Below are 21,867 nucleotides of genomic sequence, written 5' to 3'. Positions count from 1 at the left end.
TGGAGCCCTCGCTCACACTACTCTGAGAGTTATTTCCTTGTGGGCATTCACAATGGAACAGTATCAATGAAAAACTACACACAAGTAAAGACTAACAAACAGCCAATATGCAAAAGAGAAACACTTCAGGGTCTTGGCTGGAAACGTCTCCTGTATTCTTTTCCATAATTGCTGTCTGGCCTGCTGAGTTCCTCTTGCATTTTGTATGTGTTACTTGCATTTTCAGCATCTGCAAATCTTCTCTTGTCTGTGAATATGTAAAAGAAGACAAACTGTGCAAATATAAAAACAAACAAATAAAAAATAACACACACAAAATGCTGGTGGAACACAGCAGGCCAGGCAGCATCTATAGGAGAAGCACTGTCGATGTTTCGGGCCGAGACCCTTCGTCAGGAATAAAAATAAAAAGTAAAAATTAAAATTTAAAAAAATGATCAATAGAAAATAAATAATACGGAGAACATCTGTTGTAGAGGCCTTGAAAGTGAGTCCATAGGGTGTGGAATTAGTTCAGTGCTGAGGTGAGTGAGTTATCCACATTGGCTTAGGAGCCTAATGGTTGAAGGGTAATAACTGTTCTTGCGTCTGGTGGTGTGGGACCTTCTTTTTGATGGCAGCAGTGAGAAGAGAGCATGGCCTGGATGGTCATTGATAATGGATGCTGCTTTCTTCTGGCAGTGCTCCTTGTAGATGTGCTCTATGGTGGGAAGGGCTTTCAGTACGCTTTTCTGTTCTTGGGCACACCAGACCATGATACAACTGGTCAGGGTACTCTCCACTGTACGTCTATAAAAGCTTGTCAAAGTTGTAGATGACATGTTAAGTAAGTGCAAACCTGTAAGAAAGTAGAGGTGCTTTGTAATGGCACTTACGTGCTGGTCCCAGAACAGATCAAAGTTCAAAGTACAAAGTAAATTTAACTTCGAAGTATGTATACCATGTACAAACTTGTATTCATTTTCTTCCAGGACCCACAGGAAAACGAAGTCCATTAAAAAAAAACATACATAACAAAGGTAGAATCCCCAAAAGTGAGTCTACAGGCTGCATAGTCAGTTTAGCGCTGAGGAGAGTTAAGTCATCCATGCCAGTCCAGGAACTTGATGGCTGTAGAGCAACAACTGGTTCTGAACCTAGTGGCGTGGGACCGATATATGTTTATATTAGAATAGTGAAATTAAATGAGTAGTGCAGAAAAAGTAGTGAGGTAGTGTCCATGAGTTCAACGTCCAATTAGAAATATGATGGCACAGGGGAAGAAGCTGTTCTGATTCAATGAGTGTCTGCCTTCTTTCTGATGGTGGTAATGAGAAGACGGTACGTCCTGGTTAATGGGAGCCCTTAATTAGAAAATGCTGCCTTTTTGAGACATCGCTCCTTGAAGATGTCTTGGATGCAGGGGAGGATACTACCCACGACGGAGCTGACTGAGTTCACAACTTTCTGCAGCTTCTTTTGATCCTGTGCAGCAACCCACCTCACCAGATGGTGATGTAGCCAGTCAGAGTGCTCTCAGTCTAAAACATCAACTCTTTATCCATCTCCATTGATGCTGCCTGACCTGGTGAACTCCTCCAGCATTTTGTGTGTTATTCTGTTAGCTGTATAGTACGTCAAACTGCTGATATCAGTGATTGCTCGGGTTTCTCTCCTGTTCTCAGTGTTGCTTTGTGAAATAATCTTTCCTCCTCACCACGCTCTAATCTATCTACACACAGGTACTCATCATACAGATATAAACTGCAGAGTAAAAAGTGTCTCTGTGCAAAAAGAATCTAAATTCAATATTTGTAAAAGGAGGGGAGTCAATCCATCATTATTTGGATCATCACTTTTCTGAACTTATACTCCATGATAACAAAAGTTGTCTTTTGCCTGAAGTTGCTGGGTTTTGTGATTGACTAAATTGAGCCACTTGGAAGGTATAACTGAAAATAAAAGTCTTTATTCACACGGTAAAGCTTCAAGGGAGAAAGTTCAAGATAATCTCACTCTTCTGACACAATGTTTCTTACTTTTTAAACACAAAGGTAACACTCTGTAGTTTCAATAGCTATAATCCCCTATAAAATGTTTCACATTTTGAATACAGTCAGGTAACTATAGAATTACATGCCCCATCTAGCAGACTTTGAATACTCAACACTACTAACTGTTCTAATAGCTTCTGCACACAACTCTAGACACCTAAAATATGGGTCCTGCTGAAAGGTCTTGGCCCAAAAAGTCAAATGTACTCTAATCCATCGATGGTGCCTAGTCTGTTGAGTTCCTCCAGCATGTTGTGTGTGTTGCTTGGATTTCTAGCATCTGTAGATTTTCTCTTGTTTGCGACACCCAAAAGATACCTGTTTTGTTGCAGTGATAAGAGATGGTGCCATGAAGATCCAACCGACCAGAATATAAAATAACAAAACAGTCCTGCCCTGAAATGCACACTTAATGGCAGCGATATACCTTCAACAATAATGGCCACTGAATTTCCTATCAGTGATGAGTCTCTGGAATTCATTGTCACAGGTGGTTGAAGAGGCCAAACCTTTATGTAAATTTAAGGCAGAGGTTGATAGATTCTTGATTAGTGAGGGTATGAAGAGATATGGGGAGAGGGCAGGAGATTGGGCCTGAGTGGAAAGATGGATCAGCCATGATGAAATAGTGGAGCAGACTTGATAGCCAAATGGCCTAATAATGCTCCTATATCTAATGGTCTTATGGTCTTATGGTCTAAGTGCCTTCCCTGATCTCATTTAGAAGTTTTCAATGGCTACCAATTAACGTTGTCTTCCTCTTTGTAGTTTCAGTGGGACAGAATCAGAAGGTTGCACACAATGATGTGTTTCACAAGCCACAAAGTAGCAGCTGTAGGTTAACTTGAAGACAGATTCTCATTTATACTAACCATAATTTCAAAACTCCAAAATAATCCTTAATAGTGGGGGCTGCCTGGCCTGAGCTCCTCCAGGTGAATTGTGTGGATTAATCAGGATTCAGCCCAATGCAAATCAATTAATCAGAATAAAATATTATTTCTTTATCTTGTTAATTCATGCTCTCATTATTTATTGCTATTTATTTATATTTTGTATTTGAACCATTTGTTAATCTTCTGGTTGATCTTTCATCGATCTTGTTATGGTTACTATTTTATAGATTTGCTGAGAATGCCTACAGAAAAATGATTTTCAGGGTTATATAATGTGTCGTGTATGTACTCTGATAATAAAATTTACTTTGAATTTGAACTTTGACTACCTATGCAGATGATTGGAACTGCTCAAGTTCAAAAACTAAAATAACTTTGCCAAGTTTTCTTGTTTAGATCTGCATGTATATCACAGTGTGTGTAAGAAATATGTACAGAGTGCGCCACTTTAGTTAGGTTAAAGCTCTTCTTGTGGAAATACTAAGTTTTCATATAATTGCACAAATCAGATTCAGATTCAGATTCAGTTTATTGTCATTTAGAAACCACAAATGCAATGCAGTTAAAAAATGAGACAACGTTCCTCCAGAATGATATCACAAAAGCCTATGACAAAGCAGACTACACCAGAAAATCCACGTAACATTTGGCAATCCCCAGTCCAGAGTCCGGAGAGGCTGCTGCGTATTAATATCGCACTACCATCTTAGCGCATTCCCCAGAAAGGAGCTCCAAATCCACCAGACAAACAAGACCAAAAATTAAAGCTACAAGACCTGCACAAAACCACATAGTTACAACATATAGTTACAACAGTGCAAACAATAGCATAATTGATAAAAAAAAACAGACCATGGGCACAGTAAAAATAGTCCAAAGATGTTAAAAGACTATAAGTTCAAAAGAAACCACCACACAGTTTCCACAAGTCCTCAGGGTCCCAATTGACTCGTCATCCCACCCCGGCGGCAGAAAGGAATACCCCCGCTATGGACTTCCATGGTTACAAAATGTGATGCAAATTCTTGGTCTTACAATTGTAGTTTTACAGGTATAAATGCACAGTATAGTTATTATGTGGCTCACCAGTGACTGCTTCTCTACTGCCATTGTCATTGTGAGTATTTGGTAGACCCTGTTCCAAGGTTTGGTAGGTAGATGGGAATGGAAGGGGTGAAGAGACAGCAAGTTCTGGCATCCAATGGGCTGGGATTGAATTTTTTGGTGATCAGTATCAGGGCAGAGATCAAGGAGAATGTTAGCAATTAGATCAAGGGTTGGACCCGGGGCATATGTATTTGACTGCTGAATAGGCTTAGAACTGAAGTGAGTTTCAGCACTCAGCACTGGAATGAAAGTGGTGGATGAGTTTAGAGTTCATGACAATGTCTGGCTTCGGGAAGCTGGAAGGATGCTAGACTTCAGTCCTCCTTCATTGCCTCAGAGGATCCAAGGACTCTGCTATTTAGAAATCAATATAAAGGGTTATTAGATAGTCACTAATCTGCAACTGAAGACAGTTGAAGGTGCGGACATCAGCGTTTGGTAGTTGTATGTCACACATAGGTGAAAATGTCAGGGTATTAACAAATAAATGCTTGCAGGGTTTTTCGTCAGGTTGGGTGAGACTAGGACTATAGATAATAGGTTTAGGGTGAAAGGAGAAATATTTAATGGACTTCACTCAGGAGGTAAAGTAAAATTTTTATTATACAGATAGTGGTAAGAGTTTGGAATGCACATCCAAAGGTGACACAAGAAGCAGACACATTGGAGAGATTAAAGAGTCTCTTAAATAGTCACGTGATTCAAACAAAAATGGAGGGTGATGTAGGATGAAAGCGTTAGACTGATCTTGGATTAAGTTAAAAAGTTGGCAGAACATTGTAAACCCAAGGGCTTGTACCATGTTGTACTATTCTATGTTCTAATGGGAGATCCTTCTTTTCTGATTTTGTGCCCTCTGATCCCAGATTCTCCCACGACTGAAAACATCCTCTCTACGTCCACTCTATTTAGGCCTTTCAATATTGCCTAAGTTTCAATGAGATTGATGCTCATTCTTCTGAACTCTAGTGAGTACAGGCCCAGCACCAATAAGTGATCCTCATACATTAATCCATTCATTCACATGATAATTCTTGTAAACCTCCTCTTGATCCTTTCAAATACCAACACATCATTCCTTAGGTACGTATGGGTCCCAAAACTGCTAACAATACCCCCAATTTAAGTTTGATAAATACTTTGTTTGGATAACACAAAGTTTGGATAACACCACTAATCCCTGGGAGTCAACAGGAAAAGACCAGCTTTATTCCCAGTCTTTGCCTCCTGCCTATCAGCCAATCCTTTATCCATGCTAGTATCTTGTTTGGCAAACTCACATTTGCCGGCTTCTGAAAATCCAAGGAAACAACATCCACTGGTATTCCTTTGTCTGTCCTGCCTGTTGCTTCCTCAAATAATTCCCATAGATTGTCAGGCAAGATTTTTCCTCAAAAAACCATGCTGACTCCAGCCTGTTTTATCATACACCTCCAGTACTCCAAAACCTCACCCTTAATCCTTACCACTGAACTCAGGCTAACTGGCTGACAATTTTAAACACAAGAGATTCTCTAGATGCTGGAAATCCACCATAACATGCACAAAATGTTGGAGAAACTCAGCAGGTTAGGCAGCATAAATGGAAAGCAATAAAGATTCAACATTTTGGACCAAGGCCACCCTTCATGACTGGGAGTTGAGTGAGAAGAAGCCAGAATAAGATGGAGAAGAGGAAAGAATACATGCAAAAAGGCATGTATTTATGATATACATGATGAAGCCATGTGAGGGGGAAGTTAGGTGGGTGGGAAGTAATAGGTGGAAAAGGTAAAGGACTGAAGAGACAAGAATCTGATCGGAGAGGAGAGTCAATCATAGATAAAGGGAAAGGAGGAGGGTCACCTGAGGGAGGTGATAGGCAGGTAAGGAGAAGTGATGAGGTGAGAGAGGCTCCAGGAAGGGGAATGGAAGAAGAGAGAGGGGGTAGGGAGGAAAAATCACTGGAAGTTAGATAAATTGGTATTCATACCATCAGGTTGGAGGCTACTTAGATGGAAGATGAGGCGTTGACTCATTTTGATTGATAACACCTTGAAGGCCAATCCTTTCAATGTAATTATTGTAGATGACTGAGAATCTCTCTGCTGGTGGGTTATGGTAAAAATTCCACTTCTTAAGAAAGAGGAGATGGAATTGAGCCAAGGAACTATCTACCAGATCTCAGGTAGTAATCTCTGTCAATATAAGTGCAAAATACCAGCCTGGGAAAAGGAAGCAATGGCAGCATATTCTATATTAAACAACCCAAGATTTTAAACCTATTCATTTCGCACTCACCCAAAACTGAAGACCTTACAAATGCAGTACGCGAAATACTCTACTACCGTTCCTAATATTGGATGACCAACTTTATGTCTTCTAACGTTAACCCAATAAACCAGTGCTAACGGAAACCCATGTAGATGTAAAGGGACTTCACCCATTTCAAACTTCAAAGATCAAAGTTCAATGTAAATTTATTATCAATGTACGTATATGTACAATCCTGTATAATCATGTACAATCCTGCGAGTCATTTTCTTGTGGGCATACTCAATGAATCTATAATAGAATAATAACCATAAGAGAATCAGTGAGGGACCACACCAACTTGGGAGTTCGACCAGTGTGCAAAAGACAACGAACTGTGCAAATACAAAAAGAAAGAATAATAATAAATAAACATTGAAAACATGAGATGAAGAGTCCTTGAAAATGAGTCCATAGCTATGGGAACGTTTCAATTATGGGGCAAGTAAAGTTATCCAGCAGTGAGGAGAGAGCATGACCTAGGTGGTGAGGGGGGGGGGGGGGGGGGGGTGCCTGATGATGGACGCTGTTTTCCTGTGACAACACTTCATGGGCTTTACCCAGAATGGACTGGGGTGTATCCGCTATTTTTTGTAGGATTTTCTGTTCAAGGGCGTTGGTGTTTCCATCGGATGCTGTGATTCACCAGTCAATATACTCCGCATTCTCAAAGTTTTAGATGTCTTGCAGAATCTTTGCAAACTCCTAAGGAAGTAAATGGACAGCTGTGCATTCTCCATAATTCCCCTTATATGCTGGGCCCTGGACAGGTCCAATGAAATAATAATTGCAAGGAATTTTAAGTTGCTCACTTTCTCCACCTCTGATCCTTCGATGAAGACTGGTTCATGGACTGCTGATTTTCTCCTTCTTAAATCAATAGTCAGCTCCTTAGTCTTGCTGATATTGAGTAAAAAGTTGCTGTTGTGGCACAATACAGCCAGATTTTCTATCTCCCTCCTATATGCTGATTTGTAGCCACCTTTGATTTGGCCTACAACAGAGGTGTTGCAAACTTGACTATGACATTTGTAGCTGTGCTTAGTCACATCGTCGTAAGTGTAAGGCAAGTGGAGGAGGGGCCCAAGTACACAGCTTTGCAGTTCACCTGTATTGACGTTCTAGGTTTGAGCGAAGAACTAAAAAGTTAGCATCTGCTGTGAACCTGTTGTGTCAGAAGGCAAATTGGAGTAGATCCAAGTAGCTTATCAGGCAGGAGTTTGTATGTTTCATCACTAATCTCTCAAAACACTGCATCACTGGACGATAATCACTGAGGCAGTTACCACGTTATTTTTAGGCACTGGTACAAGTGGCGTCTGCTTGAGTTAGGTGTGTAACCCAAAGTGCCAGTAATGCAGCAATTAGGGCTGATTTAATACCGCCACAACATAACCTCAATGCTTGAGCTTGAACTTTATCTAGAGCCTTTAAGACCCATAACAACATACCCATAATCAAAGACAGATCTAATTAAAACAAATACATTTGTTTAAGTGACATCCTACTCATATCTCAATCACACCTGAGTACATCAAGGGCTTTCTTACACTTCTCCAGAATTCCATTCACATGCACCTTCCATGTTGGTCTTGTGTCCATCCACACACCTAGAAACTTTACCAGTGACTTTTGTTTTGGAGGTTTACCATAAAACTTGAGATTAATTGTGGGGTATCATGTTCTTTTTAGAAAACAAATATCTTGAGTCTTTGCAACAGGAAGTTTAAAGCCCCGCCCACATCCCCATTCTTCTTCACTAATAGCTGCCTGAGCTTTTGTAACTATATTTTGAAATTATTCCTGCCTCTCTTCCACACTGCACCATCATCAGCATATAACACTTCAGAAATGTCTGAGTTATCATTTTAGAAAATATCATTAATCATAATATTAAAAGGGAGTGTTCTATATATACTTCACTGTGAAGTCCCATTCCCTATCTCATACTCCTTAGAGAATGTTATTCCCATCCTAACTTGTATCTTCCTATCACATAAAACATCTTGGATCTAATTGAACATTCTGCCACCCATTCCCATCTTTTCCAGTTTAAGCAGCAACCCTTGTGTTCATAACATATCATAAACTTTCACTACATCAAAGAAAACTGCTACCACTGATTCTTTCTTAACTTAAGCCTTTCAAATGTCAGATTCCAAATGTAACACTGGAGTCCATGCGTCATTCTCTTTACAAAATCCAAATTGGTATACAGCTAATTTTCTACTATTTTCCACAAAATAGGAAAGCCTTACTATAATCATTCATTCCATTATCTTACATACATGTGAAGACAATTAATTAGATGTATAACTGGTAGGATCAGATTGATCCTTCAGGTTTCAATATGGGAATAACAACTGATAATTTTCAGGAAGCATGAAGTCGCCCTTCAAGCCATATTGTATAAAAAATTTCAAAACTAACATAATTTTGTAGTCAGATAACTATGTAACCATATTATAACAAATTTCATCTTTCCCAGATGTGGTCTGACCAGAACTTTTAATAGCCCTTTTAAGTTCAGAGAATGTAAATTCAACATCCAATCAGGAACTAAAGTTTTCTTTTCTTCTGCAATCTGAGGATTGGTTGCCAAAGCTGTTTCTTTATAAGAACCCTCTTTTTTTACATAAATTGGCCAAACTATGTACACTGACATATGTTTTTGCAAATAATTCTGCTTTTTCAGAGTCAGTAACTGCAGTCTTCTCCTCATCATACAAACTGTTAAAGCACAAACTTTTCTATCTTCCTCCATTTCTGTATCATACCCCAAACTTCACCTACTTGGATCTCTTTTCCAATGCAGTTACAATGCGTTCTCCAATACATTTTCTGTGCCCTTCTCACTCCGTTTCTAACTATAACTTGAGCTCTTTTATGAAAGATGAATAGGAGTAACACTACCTAACTTTCCTTAAATGTTTAATCCACACCTGCACAGCTTTTACATTCATCATCCACCAGGGAACAGCTTTTCTTTTATTATCTCCCAATGATCTGGGAATTGATTCCTTAGCTATTGAGTTGAGTACAGAGCACAAAGTATTATTACTCAACTCAATATCTTCCAAAACTAAATGGTCAGGAAATTTACTTTCACATAAATCATCAAATACATACCAAATTTTCATTTTTTTTAATTCTCTCTGAAGATACAAGAACCCGTTGTTTGATACACATCTCTTCTTGTTGTACAGATAATCGGGAAATGATCACTCCCCATTGTTATATCATTATACACCTCAATTACACACACACCCTTGTTTGATCCTCAGATATCAGCATAGGATACTTAGCAGAAGCGCTGTTATTAAGTAGATTTATCCTCGTGCTTCTACCATCATTCAAACACACCAAATACTGTTCTTCCAGAGTCTTCCACAATTGTCCCATTCACATCTGTGTTACTGCAATCACATATCGTATTATGAGCATTAAAATCCTCAGACCATGTGTCACAACTACAGATTTGGCAGTGCCATAGATACAGCAATTGCGCTTGTGAATTAGCTAATTGTTATTATTTAATCGTGATAGTATTTAACTCCATACTTGTCATCGTAATGTTTGTTGAGTCTTGGACAGAGCATAGCAATGCTTCGCTTCCTTTTTGCTTTTGGCCTTCCCTGAGAAATTGGACTTTCGAGTCAACTGAGTCTGAAGATTAATGGTACTCGTTTAATGTTTAGATTTTCTTTTCAGCCGTAGTGTTGGCTTCGTTTCCCATTTGAGAGTTTTAGTTAATGGCCCTATTTGGCCTAGCATTTATTGTCTGTTTTCTTTTTAACACTGTTCGCATTAAAGTTTGTGAATGATCAACATGCTTCAGTGTCTCTCACTCCGCACTTGGGCCACATCCATGTGACCATATTTTTCCTATTTCTGCCCCAACTTCCCAATATATCAGGTGTCAACCATTCATAAGGGTTATAACAATTTATTATCTACACTTTACTATTCTTTCCCCAAATTTCAACCAGAATTGACTCATAAGCAACTCAAATTTCCATAATTCTATGTGCCATCCCAGTTTCAACAAATGTAGCAACCCCTCCTCCTCCCCCATTTTCAGTTCATGTCTTACATTAGCATAGCCTTGTATCTTAAAACTTAGGTAAGATTTCAACCAAGTTTCCTTTACACATATAACATCAGGTTTATTTGGTAAAATATTCAATGAATTTCTTCATTTCTTGACCATTAGAAAACAGACTTCTAGCATTTCATTGTAAGATTAGATAAACCATTAACAGCCCTCTTTTCAGTATAATTTTTTGTCCTACTTATAGTTTATGCTGTACAATTTTCTACATCTACCATGAAAGTGAAAAATTAGTTTATCAATGATCAACAAATCCTTTGTTATGCAATCATGCACTTTACATACTGATTTAATCTATCAGTATTATTGATTCTAGGTACAATTAACATAGTCTTCTGTACTGCCTGCAGAGCCTTGACATATTGTATACCCATTTCTACCTAAACACACAGCTTTCTTATATGCAAGACACACTGCATAATCAGAGCTTTGTTCCGTTCCACAGTTGCTAAATTTTAGTCTAGCACCTTCTCTACAATTGCCATAATCATGTTCTCCACCACATCACCACACCACTTTTTACCCTTGCACACAGCTGCTATAAAGACAACTTCTGGCACTGAAAACATCTCAGAGTGTGGCACAGAAACTCAAACCATATAACTCGAACATTGACCCGACCTGGCAACGTTTTCCCATCAATCTTAATCAACATCAATAAACTATCTGTTCTTGCTCTACCATGAAAACATTTAAATGCTTAGCAGCCACATCCTTTCCCCGGACTAATTTTTTTTTTAACTTGGGCCATGGATACATGATTGAATGAATGAAATTTATTTATTTTGGTCAGTATAAACATAATAAACAGCATCATTTACAATGATGATTTTGTAGTTCAAAATTACAACAAAAAACATAGATGTTCTTTAAAACAGACCGAAAGGGTGTAGGCTGAAGGTTACATCTAGAGACTCACCAGAAGTTACTCCCTAAAGCCACTGTCATTCAATATAATTCCTTGGTGTTACTTTCCTTCCTTCCACAGCTGTTAACCCTAAAGTTTTCTCATGTTGCTTCCTTCCTATACAAAACTCCAAGAGAGTCCAGTCTCTTAAAGATCTTGCACCCACAAAATCTCCTAATGATCTTTTCCTACCCTTAGTTAGTCTAATTGGATGCTATCAGAAACAAAATTTTAACTCAAAACTCAACAAAACCTTAAAATCTTCCTTCTTCTATTTACATCCTGTCTGCTGCCTTCATCACTGGACGATAAGGCACTATAATCCTCGATTTGCCACTTATTCTTCTGTTCCCCAGAAACTGCCATTCGCCTTCCTCCATATAACTCCTATCTACCCAATACTTTCGCCCATTTACTACATCCATCTTCTCTATCACCTTCTGCCATCTCCACCTCCTTTCCAGCCTGGGTGCAACTCCCAACAGCAGGCTCACTCCTTAGCTCCAAACCGAAGCCTGTTTCTAAATATCTGTGTCAGTCTTCACAGCAGTGTGTCATCAAAGAACATCTAGGCCAATTCTGCTTCTGTTTCGAACGCTGCCTTAAGCATCACTTGTGATCTCATCACTGGACTGTGGAACAGATTGTTATTTTACTGATTAAACTTGTGGCCCTGGTGTATCAACATACACTTGGTGGCCATTTTATTAGGTATACCTGTATACATACTCATTAATGCAAATACCTAATTAACTATCATATGACAACAACTCAATGCAGGTAAACATGCAGACATGGCCAAGTGGTTCAGTTGCTGTTCAGACCAAATGTCAGAACAGGGAAGAAGTTACTTTGGTCTCAATAAAATTGACCATGGAAGGATTGTTGGTGCCAGAGAGGGTGGTTTGAGTAACTCAGAAACTCCTGGGATTTTCATCCTGTGAGCAGTAGTTCTGCAGGCGAAAACTGCCTTATTATAGAGAGTTTGGGGGAAAATGGCTAGATTAGTTCAAGCTGACAGGAAAGTGACAGTAACTCAATTAATGAGCACAAAGTGCTGGAGGAACTCAGCAGACCAGGCAGCACCTACGGAAAAAAGTACAGTCAACATTTCAAATCTACTCAGGTTTTTTCTCCAGTCCTGCCGAAGGGTCTCTGTCCGAAGCGTCGACTGTACTTTTTTCCGTAGATGCTGCCTGGCCTGCTGAGTTCCTCCAGCATTTTGTGTGTGTGTGTGTGTGTGTGTGTGTGTGTTTCTTGGATTTCCCGCATCTGCAGATTTTCTCTTGTTTGTGATTTGGTAAGTCAACCAACCATGTGTTACAACAGAGATGAGCAGAGGTGCAGCTCTGAATGTACAATACGTTGAACCTTGAAGTGGATGGGCTACAGCAAATACAAGGCCCCACACTGGTTTCCTCTCCTGTACCTAATAAAGTGGCCACTGAGTGTACATATTAGATTATATTTGGGTTAATCTGCTATAACAAGGTGCCTTCTGTTTTTCATCCAGGCATTTGTTCCTCTTTAACTGAGACTTTTGTTCTTTTCAACCCCTAATCCCTCCTTAGAAATGGACAAGTTCTCAAGGGAGATGTCTGAGACAGTATTCTGCTGTATGTGGAGATCTCTGCACCGGTTTAGTCACCAACCCAAGCACTTACATACAGAGGCTGTGGAGGAAAGAAGCCAAGCCAACATTTGTCTTCAGTATCTTGAGCATTGTGAGTAAATCTGCAATGAATTTAAAAAAACCTTCTCCCTAACATTTGATGTTACGCATTCTTGCCTTGTACATGGTGCATTTGGACAAATTTTAAATCAGCTGTTTGTGTCCTAGTTGCTATGGAAATAGATTCAAGATATGCTGTATTATTTCAGTAGCTAAATGGCCAGTTTTCTTTTTAAGTGAATGTGTAAGTGCTACATGGTTTATTGTAACTTTAGGTCCTTTGCTATTAACATGACTTATGAATCTTACAAGATATGAGTAAAACTGAGAGAAACAGAACTCCAGTTTGCATTAATATCAATGAATCCCTGGTGTAGATGGGGTTAAAGATTAAACTCTTTCTACTTTTCAGTGTATTTTCCCAGGTTTGCAATGGGAATTGGAGCAGAGTGGTTCTAAGGTGTTATTTCTTGCATATTTGAAGTAACCTCGAGTAAGTGGGATGCAAGATCAATCCCGAGTAAAACAGCAACAATTAAAGAATTAGTCCAGACACTTTCAATGTCAGATGCCTGACAACTATGCCTGACGTTGTTCCACACAAGCACCTAATTATGTTAATTATCATAACTGTATGTCTATAGCCTGACCACTATAAACACTGGAGAACAGTTGTCACTTGGAAGTCAGAGAAGGAAGCAAGGAGCACCACCTATTAAATTCTATGTTTAGATACTGTTTAGAGGGCCACTCAGCTTACAATGAGACACTTCACGAGGCAGCTCCAAATTTAACCGGAGACTGCTCACATGCCTCCCAGTATGTTCACATAAAACTTCAAATAATAAAATATGCTGTTTGGAGCATTTTAACCATTGAGTAATTTGGTTAATGTGTGCTTTATTGCTTAGAGACAGATTTTGGGTGGTGGTGTAATGTAGCAGGGTGTATGATATGTGTATAAAAATGCTTGCTTTTGTGCGTATGCATATGTGTTGCAAATACAATATTTATGATGCTGTGCAGGTCACCTAGTGATGTCATTCTTCTGGCATTGCGGCAATTATCTATAACTTGTCCTTTTTCACATGCACCTCTATAACCAATACCTGGCATTCTCAAATATCTTCATGTCCCCTCCAGCCTCTGCCATGACAGTGTACAGCTGCTATGTGGCAACCAATTGGACTGTGCCTTTAAGGACTGATGCCTTTGTTTGCTAGACTACTCCGGGCACCTGTGCACATCAAATGTTAAAGCACCTTTTCTGGTGAAAACCTCAGTGACATTGTTATACCCTTGCTCAAAGCCATTTTCATTCTGCTTCTGAAGGTAAGCAATTTAGAGCTTGCACTCTATGCAATCATGCCTCAATGCACTAAACAAAAAGGTCAAACCCAGTTTCTAGGCTATTGCCTTTAGGTTTCATGCTCTGATATTCCCCATACGGTACTTGAACGGTACGTAGAGCAATCCTTTGTTATTTCCTTCAAAATTTTTGAAGGATTCAATGATCGACTTTATTCGCCATATACCTTTAGATGTATTAGGAATTTGCTGTGGTGGTCAGGATGTGACATGCAAGAAAAAAACAACTGCATTTAACAGTTATAAACAATAAATCATTATGTAAAATTTAAGTAATTATATATACAATTCTAATAATGTTAGCAGTTATAGGATGAACATGGAATAAAACCTGCATAAATAAATACCACCATGTATTTACAATGTAAGCAGCATTATCTGAAGTGCCTACAGTGCAGTTCAGTGACAGGGGTAACAGATAGAGGGGAGTTGGGGAGCTAACTAGAATTTCCCATTTAAGTCAATACTAGCTCAGGTACCAATCTCATTTCCCCACTGATTGCCCTGATTTCTATCAGTTCTATCATCCATATTGGGGGAACATGCAGCAACCACTCAGCTTACTAGCCTGGATGTCTATATTTCGTATTCATATTCACAGGCAGAATCTGTAATCTTTACACTGACTAGAACAGGGGTCACCAAACTTTTTTGCACCATGGACCAGTTTAATATTGACAATATTCTTGTGGACCGGCCAACTGAGGGGGGGGATGGTGGGGGCGTTAATCATGACCGGATTAAGTAATAAGTCAACTATAAGTCACTTATAAGTGGCTAATACACTCAATTTCGTTTCTAAAAGGGTTTATCTAACGAATTTAGTATTAAACACACAGCACATATTTTCCTTGCATGAATATAGTGATAGGTCAATTATAACTCACTTATAAGTCAATAGAATCATAACATTTCAAGTAACGTTTGGATATTAAATACGGAGCGCATATTTTCCTCGTATGAACATATAAACTCATTGCAACACACCAGGGAGAGGACAAGGTAAGGGCCGGAGGTCCCCGTGCCGGGGCTGCGGCAGTCACAGTCCGGAGAGAGCGACTGACTGACTGAGCGAAGAGTGTGACGTGGCGCATGCCCGCCCCCCCTTGTAGGTAGCTAGAATCTATCGGCCAACAAAAGTTTGGCTCGAGGGATGACTTTCAGTAGATCACAGCGAGGTAGCTGCTCTGCTACTTACGAAATCCTAAGCCCGAATTAGGTCATCTGCGAAAATTTTAGCACTGGGTTCCCCATCAACATTCAGTGTGCTAAAAGGTGCGCCCATCTGTCCGCGCTCCAGGCCAGTAGCAATGGCATTTCTCGCTGGGCGCGCGAGGCGGCCAGTTACCTGAGGCCAACCAGTGATCCCTGGCGCGAGGGTATCACTGCGTTTAGGCGACTGATGACCTCGCGTGGGTAATGACCACGCGGGCATAATGACGTCGCGTGCGTTCATGTTCAACAGTGGGCGTGACAGGGAATGAGGAAAGGTGCAACTGGCTCATATTGTTTCCTCGTGGCCCGGTAGCACATGCTTTGCGGCCCGGTGGTTGGGGACCACTGCACTAGAAAACTGGATCTACCCTGGTTTGGCGAAGCTCTGAAGCAGCAGCGTACTTGTGGCACTCCTCTGCTCTCCCTTTCCTCCTTTCTGCTTTTAACCTGAGGAGCTTTGCAACTAGGTGCACCAATGAACCCACAAACAGCACAACACCCTGCACCCTTGACTGTTTTATCTTTTCTTTACTGGGTTTGCTTTACATGTCTGGACAACAACGCTCCTGAAAAGTTGTATTACTGATACTTTCCCATGAGCATCATTGTTTGCATTAAAGTTTATGAACTTTGTGTGAACTTGTTTATTGCAAATTGTGAATAACATACTAGAACTCTGAAAAATGTTCAATTAATTTCCCTTACTTTTGCAATGTTTGAAGACAATTATTTCTTGTAATGCAGACAGATCCAGTAGCTTTTGAACAGCTATTGCACATCTAAGTGACTTGTAGGCCTTCTTCCTCTTACATAAACAGCATTTCTGGCAGCTCCTAAAGAAAAGAATTTTGGCAACCTTTCAGGAAGTGCTGCTTGAAGTCATGTATGGAAATCTGTGCAATTTACTCTGATTTCTTGGTTGAGACCAAACTAATTTCAACTGCCCTCCCTGTGCATAGCACAAAAATCTGCTTTGTTAAATACGGATTTTTGCTCACTTTTTCGAGTAATGTATAACCTACCTGAAAATCTACAGAGCTTTTCCAGCCAGAGAAAGAACTCAAGCCACAATCAATAGCACTGCTCATCGCTCATACTGAGCCACAGGCAATGAATTCCACTGTGAAGAAAGTATTTGTTCAACTGTATATTTAAAACTCAGTAAGGTAAGTGTTCTTTGGTATCTCAAATGGGTGTATTTTCCTGTATTATTCTTTACTTTGATTGAATATTTCAGGTTTATCTTGGGTATAGCTGCATTTTTATAAAAATTAATTAACTTTAGAGATGAGAATCATAAGAAAGAATAGGCATCGTCAAGTATCTGTACACTGCATCAGCATCTTTGGTTTTAATATGCTAGTGTTGACATGCACAAAATGCTAGCCAATGTCTTTTGCTATATTTTTTTGCTATTTGACTTTATCTAGTAAACAACCATTTTTGCTGAAACCCAGAATATTTGTATGAAGGAAAAATGAGGGTTCGAAGAATTTCTATTAACTTTTGACATTGGTGGCATGTCTTAGGATGAGAGGGCACAGCCTCGGAATAGAAGGACATCCATTTAGAAAAGAGATAAGAAGGAATTTCTTCAGCCAGAAGGTGGTGAATCTGTGGAAATCATTGCCACGGATGGCTGTGGAGGCCAAGTCATTGGGCATATTGAAATCAGAGGTTGATAGGTTCTTGATTAGTAAGGGTGTCAAAGGTTATGGGAAGAAGGCAGGAGAATGGTGTTGAGAAAGCCATGATGGAATCGCAGAGCAATCTCCATGGCCTGAATGGCTTCTTTACGTTCCTATGTCTTATGGTCTTATGATCTTTGCAAAACTATTACTTACATTGATTCATCTTGTATGATCCTCAAAGAGGACCACAACCTTGTGGTAGGGTTTGGAGGCTTGTGTTTCTCAATGACCTAGAGAATTACATTGGCTGGAGTCAGGGGCTTGTGCTTTTGCACTTGTTAGTGTCACCCAGACCAAACAGGTCAAAGGGTAGAGGTCAGAATGAGAGTGGTCCACTGGTCCTCCAGGTTTGAGGGTTCATCTCAGGGATAACAACCCTGACAAGTTAAAAAAAAGAGTGCTGTGGAAACAGCACTGGAGAATCTTTCTATATCTGTGTATAACGGTATGAACAGTCAGAGATGGAAGACCTTCATTGTTGCCCTAAGTGCCAGTGGCATAATGGACAGGAAAAATAAATTGCATTATAATATAGCAAAGTATTGTACATGCTGGAATTCTGGAATGTAAAGAGAAAAAGCTGTAAATATTCAGCAGGTCAAGCAGCATCTATGAAGAAGGAAAATAGAGTTGAAATTTCAATTTAGTGAAATTTCATCAGAATTCCATCAGCTGGATGTATTGACTGCTTCTCTTTCCACAGATACTTGCTAACTTACTAAATACTTCCAGTACTTTAAGCTTTTATTTCAGATTTCCCGTGTCTGCGGTGGTGTTCCACAAAGTTGTCACTCAATCTGCAATTGGTTTCTCCTGTGTGGATGAAATTACATGCTGAACTTTGATTGAAAGAAGTAGAAATTCTTAGGTTCAGTTGAAAAGAGTGTTTAGGGAAGCTGTGGAGGGAGTTGAAAGGCAGGTATTTCATCTCCTGTGGTCCTGAAGGAAGGCATCGAGGAAACATTTTTACTGGAGGTCAGTGAATCAGAAAGCGCCTAAAGGGAACGATCCGTTTGGAATGCTGCCAACAGGGTGGAAGTATATGTATCTATTTGATATTTCCAATTGATCATAGTCAAAAGTAATCATCACAATACATTCAAATACCGTAATGCAAGACTGAGCAAGAAACATTGAGGAATTGCTATGGTGTTAGAAGAATTTATTTCAAGAAGATACTTTACATTTAGGTCATATTTGCCCACAGGTTGTGGTAGAAATTTCTGTGGTATCCCTTTAGATACGATTGGAGGAGATCTTCTTGGTGTCTTTTGCAATGCCTAATCTTGAAATTGCATCTGAAAAGATTAACTGATTCCTGCCACATTGCCCTTTGTGTGAGTTTGTTGTCGAAAAGTCCAAAGTAAATTCATTATCAAAGCACATATATGTCACATATGTGTCTACCCTGAGATACATTTTGTTGCAGGCATTCACAGTAGAATAAGGAAATATAATACAGTCAATGAAAAACCGCACACAGACAAAGAATGGCAAGCAAACAATGTGCTGACAAAAACAACTTATGCAAATGCAAAAAATACAAATAATAATAATAAGCAAGTAAGTAAAGAGCACTGAGAATATGAGTTGTAGAGTTTTTGAAAGTGAGTCGATGGGTTGTGTTTGGTGATCATTTCAACGTTGAGATGAGTGAGGTTATCAACACTGGTTCAGGAGCTCAATGGTTGAAGAATAATAAATGTTCCTGAACCTGGTGGTGTGGTACTTAAGGCTTCTGTACCTCTGTCTGATGGCAACAGCGAGAAGAGAAGTTCACCATATGCTTCCTACATTACAGCAATACTTATAATGTAAGGGTACTTCATTAGCTTTGAAATTTCTTGAAGCTGTGAAAGATGATACGGAAATGCAACCTTTCATTTTGTATATTAGAATTGGTGGAGTGTCCATAATGCTACTTTTTTAACCGATAAGCTGAAGCTGGACAGGCTATATTATCAAGATCTCAGCCTAGTAAAATGACTAGAGTCAATTTATTCAGAAAACAGACGCTATACAGTATAAAAAGTGAACATGACCAAAAACCACAGCAGCCTTTTCCCTAAGAAGCAATTTAACATGTTTCTGGAGAAATGTAGTGAGAGAAGGAGGTTTATTTGTTTTAGGTAAAGAAAGATAAGGCTTCCACACCATTTAAGCACAATGCGTAGCCATGATTTCAGCTGCTTGAAGTCTGGTGCAGCTTTTGTGCTGTTTGAAGTCTTCATAGAAAAACAAAACATCCGTTCTCTTGCTCAGATGCAAAGCCACAAAAATGGAAACTGGCTCTACTATTTTCAGATCAATTGGTTTTTCAAACTTACGTGCCTCACTCGCTTACTTATAGCAAACACAAACACATAAAAGCTCCTTTTTAAAAATAAATTGTCAATCACTTTCACATGTTTTAATCTGCTGTGGTTGCCGAGGTGCTGGAACTGACAACATGATCTTTGTGGCAGCTGCTTTTATTTGCAAACTAGAGTATCAACAAATTTTAAATGGTACATTGAAATCTCACATAGTGCAGGAACAATTGGACTGCCACAATAAAGCAAGTAGCAAAAAATAAATCCCAAACTACTATTTTTAACATAAATTTAATCAAGGGAAAAAATGAAGACATTTGGACTTCGAACTTACATTTCAGACAAAAATAGTGCTTTTTAACTTTTACAACATATGAGTGAAGCCACTGACTTGCAACTTATTTTCCTTTAGGAAGTTGCTGTAATGCTGTAGACTCCGTGATTTGTTGAATATAACGAACTTTGGTTCAATATTATTGGTCAGCTTATCTTTATCTTACCTTGACTGGTGTTTCACAAAATAGTTGGAAGGGATGTTGATAATCTTTTTCATTTGTAGATGCACATAACTCACTAGATGACAAGATCATTATAAATGTGATGGAACTGTATAAGATTATGGCTTCTATGTACAGTATGGAGGAAATAGAGGCAAGCTGATCTCAATAACAGATGGATCGTGAGCCAGGGCATAGTTTTAAGATTCTGGGCAAAAGTTACAGAGGGATTGTCAGGAAAAGCTCCTTCATGTGGAGAGTAACTAAATTCAGATGAGCTTATACAAAGAAGCAAGGGAGTGGGATTGCTCTATAAGGACGAAATGCTTCAGTCTGTGCTCCACCAATTCAATGATTATTTGATTCTACAAAGTTTGTAAGGTCAATACAACATGACCCATTCTTCAATAAAATATGCTCAATTGCTTCTTATTAAACTTTAGATCCTTGTCGCCAGTCACTGCCCAATGACTCCTAATGGTAACTGTCTGTCTCAGCTTTGAGCAATTAAAACCCATTGCAGTTTAACAGGCATTCCATAGACCTTGTGAGGGCTCACAGTCTCAACATATATATTGAGAGGTGAAGCATTTTCTTTCTGGTCTGGAGTGACTAAGGAGGCACATACAAAAATGACAACACAGATACTAGGCATTCCAACCATCCAGAAAGGCAAAGAAACTGCTTCAAAAAATTAGCTGGCATCATTTCTTGACTTATTCTGTCCATATCTACATGACCTGAATTATTTTTAGCAGATAGTGACATCTTGACCTGTTCCCTTCGTTGTATCTAAACAGTGTGTTGCTCAAATGTCATTTGCATTCAGTTCCAAAAGTCAATTGGTGTACTCCTCCGTTATTTATTTAAGAATGTAGATTTTTATTCAATAGAATATTTAATTCTCAGATTTACGTAGTTTAATAAAATTTGTTCAAATCAATAGCCATTTTCAAGATGGTGCTAAATTTGATTCATTAACTTCATTAGCAATTTGGAAAAGGGCTAAAACCATCAAGTTAGTTTATTGTTAAAGACCCTTTTCAGTACTGTAGTTATTTCCTGCATCATTTTTCTTCAAGTAAGGATCTGACACAATTGACCTACTTTTTAATGCCTCAAACCAAATTAACATGATTTATAAATACATTTTCTAAAACCTCATTATGATATCATCTGCAAAAATTATAATGTTTGCAGTAAAGGAAAATACATTTTCTTATTATCGTATCCAAATATAAAAGGAAGATTTTTCAAGTTAACGGTCATGTGTAAATTCAGTTTCATTTATATGATTACTGATGGTCATCTCAAATAGGTGAGTTCTTCCCATTGCAAAAAAAAAGTGAGAGAGAATATTTTCGTTAAAATGTGGAAGAGTCCTGTAGTGTAGAAAGATCTAATTTCTCTCATGCTGCACTATCAGTGCCACTTTGGGGTGGTGGAGAGCATATGTCAGACACATTCCACACTATGAGAAAACATTTTGGAGCAGCTAGTCATAGAATAGCCAAGCCAGAATTTTGCAGTTCTGTGTTTCTCATGATAGAGGATACTCTGGAGGAGAAAGCAACTTGTCGGAGAAATGAAACTACGAAATGCTATCAGAAATAATGGAAGAGATATTGATTGTTTGTAACAATGTTCAAAAGAAAGAAATAACTGATGAAATATTGCACTCATCTACTTTAATTCAAGCAAAAGATCTTAAAATTGAGTGTAGAAATTTATACTCAGTCACAAGCCATTTATGCACAAAATAGTAG

At 38.9% G+C, this 21,867-nt stretch overlaps 1 protein-coding gene across 3 annotated transcripts in view; it reads left to right on the top strand.

The window, feature by feature from the left end:
• Nucleotides 1–12,968: 12,968 nt before the first annotated feature.
• angpt2b (angiopoietin 2b) overlaps nt 12,969–21,867 on the top strand; it is a 233,399-nt gene continuing 224,500 nt past the window's right edge. For 2 of the 3 annotated variants that reach the window (XM_073034510.1, XM_073034508.1), the window contains exon 1: nt 16,493–16,767. The gene's annotated coding sequence lies outside the window, so the exon portion shown is untranslated. Of the gene's footprint in view, nt 13,071–16,492; nt 16,768–21,867 lie in introns of those variants that run through there. The other variant, XM_073034509.1, reaches the window with a different exon arrangement.

The sequence above is a fragment of the Hemitrygon akajei genome, chromosome 32 (genome assembly GCF_048418815.1).
Source record: "Hemitrygon akajei chromosome 32, sHemAka1.3, whole genome shotgun sequence".
Lineage (NCBI taxonomy): Eukaryota > Metazoa > Chordata > Chondrichthyes > Myliobatiformes > Dasyatidae > Hemitrygon > Hemitrygon akajei.
The sequence above is the reverse complement of the archived record's forward strand: the minus strand, read 5'-3'. Positions and strand labels throughout refer to the sequence as shown.